Consider the following 3,643-nt stretch of genomic DNA (forward strand, 5'->3'; position numbering starts at 1 on the left):
AATATAAACAAATAAGTGTAAATCAAGTATGAATATTAAAATTTTAAGCAAGTCAAGTATGAGTATATATGCTAAAGCTAGTCTCAAACTTAAAGTGAACATGAACACCTAATGATTCGACCAAGTTAAACCTAAATCACGACACACTCGACTCAACTCAGCTTGATTACAATCCTACACATGACGCTATGTATCTAATGTTTTATTGAGAGGCAACTTTATCATGTGTTGTTATGGGGGATGTTGTCAATGTTTTTTTTTTTTTTACAATTTTATAAATCAATAACATTTTAACAATAGTTTTTTAAGAAAATTATTTTTTGTTGAATCAAAAAATGTCCTGGAAACACACACAAAATATAGAACGTTTTATAGAAGAGAGAGAGAGAGAGAGTACAATAAAGAACGATAAGAGAGAGTGTACTCCTTTTATTCATGATATGGGTCCTCTATTTATAGTTAAAATTCCCAGCATTACAAAAGTACACATTAGTCCTCTCATCATTGATTTTTCAGATAACCTTTTTAGTAATTATAGAGATATTCACATATAATAAAATTAGAAGATTCATTCAATCGACAAGAAGTTCACTGACATCTACTAAGCCTTGGCTCTGTGGACATCTGATCCGAGAGGATACTCCTTATCGATCTTTTTGATGACCAATCACTGCCTTGTGAGAGATCCCCTGACACGCTCTACCGACCAGTCGAACAACGCACTCCCTTTGCCAGTGTCTAAATCAGGCAATCGTCTACGTCTGATCGACTTTATCTTCTTCCCAAGTCGTCCACTGTCTGGAGACTCGTGCTCACATACTTCTTATATACATATTTAGTCCTCCAATTCTCTTACTCATTGGGAGTTGCAATGCACACAAGGATAACCATATTTTTTTATAGGGTACAAAATAATTAAATGACATTATTGAGCAATAATGAACTCTCTTGGATTTTCGTGCCCAGATCATTACACATATGCCTGGGGGTAAGGAAGGTTTGCACCTTTTCGGTTTCTTCTTTGTTGGCATCACTTTTTGATGTCACGTGCGTGGGATGTCAGCTTGAATAACCAGGGATTATGCTTTACACATATGTTGTTTCCTGTAGCTCGAGAGATCCATTTGAAACTCTTCAAAATGTGTTAAGCGGCACGCGACCGGGTCATCATGCTAGACATTGACTTTCACTCAGATGAAGGTCGGTCGGCATTTCTTATGTTGGACAGCTTCGATCAGACAAACATATCTCATTCGTCACGTCACGCGTGAATCGAGCGCAATCGATGAAGTTGTCCAAACGATCCCTAATGACAAAACAGACCATGCGAGCGCGTCTGAAACATTTAATATTCTCATTTCAAATATTGTTAAAGACTGTGTAATATGTGAAACAACCAATGTTCTTAAAGAGTTTTACATTTAGAGTACATACTAGCTTGAAGTTATCATACTCTGATACAAATATGATGTCTCAAGTTTACTTTCATCAGCATCATAATTTCATGTATGTTAGTGGCATTCAATATATTTTCTCAAAACTCTTATTGATATGTTTCAGTGAAACTCTCGTTTGTTTCTTGATCATAAATTTTATATAAGGAGTGACATTTATTTATTTTCAGCTTTACTAACACATGCATAAATGTGTTTCATCTAATATTCTCATTTCAAATGTGTGGCCATTTGCACACAATGATGTTGTATTCTCCTTGGACATCATCTATAACTCGGGTTTTGTAAATACCTCTTATTTTCACTAAAATTATTTAAAATAGCTTAAGTTTAAAGCAACTGCTTGGAAGAGTACAGACCACATGCTAGAGCTTCATCATCTATGCATCAAGTTATTAAAAACCCACCAGTATAGGCATTAATTACAATGTTATTGATATCCACACTATCAGAAACTGAATGATAACACTCCACCGTGTAAGGTTATGCCACATTTTTTTTTTATTTTTTTTGTATGCCACTGTCAAGTCTGTTATTCTCATTTGATACTTTAATCATTCATTTACCTTAACATAATGCCAAGAACTTTGTATTCTTTGGGCGAAGTTTGACTAACATGATAGTACAATTCAAAATCATGCCCTCTTAACCATGAATTAGGAGCAATTTTCTCTTTAAGGCGAAGGTTGTGACGAGTAAGTCCATGTCTTGCACGACGTGAGGGAGAACTTTTGCGGGAGTTCAGATTTGCATCGGATTAAGGTTAGGCATAGAAAAGGGATATAGTTGTTGTACAAATTCGATTTAGGGCTCGTTTGACCACGCGGTAAACCTTAGACGTGGTCCATGAGAACGCCGGCAAAATCTGTGGCCGTCGTTTGGCACAATAAAGCCGTCGGAAGTCCGTTGAACTAAACACCATTTTATCTCCATTTCAGATCACATTCTGTTTTTTTTTTTTTATTTAAGTGTCAAATTGTCCAAAATGTCCCTGAGGGTCTTCTCTATTGGATGCTCTGCTGATAGAATGGAAAGGGCGGCAACGACGGTAAACTTCAATTTCCCACTCCCAACCTTGCTGAGCCACCTAAGCAGGCTTCAGAGAGGGTGGGAGAGGTTGGCGGCGGCGACGACAATGACAAGTTTTCAAGGCGCCGACGATGAGTCCGGCGGGGGACTAGTTGAAGGAGATGGTTGAGGGAAGTGTGTTATTTGCATATTTCTAGACAAGGGTATTTTCGTATTTTATCTTCTGAACGACCACCCTTAATGATATAAAAAAATACTTAATTCAAACACATTCTCATAAACTGACCGAGTTTGAGAACAAATGCTTTTATGCATGTTTAAATAGTTGGATTTTATAATGCCGTTTATGTTAAAATTCCTTCTAAAAGGATTTTTATGAAAGACTAAGCTTTCTCCAAACGGGTCCGTAATAGTACAATCTAGCATAGATGTAGATTTCTTATTTCAAGTATTAAATATGAAACTAGTTATGTTTTACTAATCTATGCATGTATGTACGTAAATCCTTTAATTACACTGAAAAATAAATATAAATAATTACAGTAAAAATTTCAAATATAAATTTATTTTATTTCAAATGCATTCAGGAAAAGGCAAAGGTCCATTAAGGGCTGCTAAAACAGCTCATTCTTCTTGTTCACGAATAGCTCTTGTTCGATTTATTAAGTAGTTCATGTTAAATTCATTTGACAAATAAATGAATCAAACATTTTAAGCTCCATATATTAAAAAAACTAACAAAAACAACAGCATTGATTTTGAACGAGGGGAGCTGAGTAGGAGCCGGCAAGTTCACACGAGAAATTTTTGTGTATGTCTGACGTATGGAGAGTTGCGTACGTGAGTAGGTTACATGGAGTGTATTGGAGGGTTATATTTGCGTTATACCCCTGTAACCTCTCTGTAACCTACCTGTAACTTTTCATATAAAATAGAAACACGAAACTTATTAGTTACATATATGTTACAAAAAAATTACAAAAGATATAATACAAATATAATCCCCTAATATCCTCTTATAACTTAGGGACGGCGTAAGTTAGAAGTAGTAGTACACAAATATTTCACTTATTACACGGTTACACCCCGTCTATCAACGAACCACGCCAAAATACTTTCAGCTGGTTGCTAACCCAACCACTTAAATTTAACCGCCACTA

Source organism: Phalaenopsis equestris, unplaced genomic scaffold (genome assembly GCF_001263595.1).
Source record: "Phalaenopsis equestris unplaced genomic scaffold, ASM126359v1 Scaffold000597, whole genome shotgun sequence".
Lineage (NCBI taxonomy): Eukaryota > Viridiplantae > Streptophyta > Magnoliopsida > Asparagales > Orchidaceae > Phalaenopsis > Phalaenopsis equestris.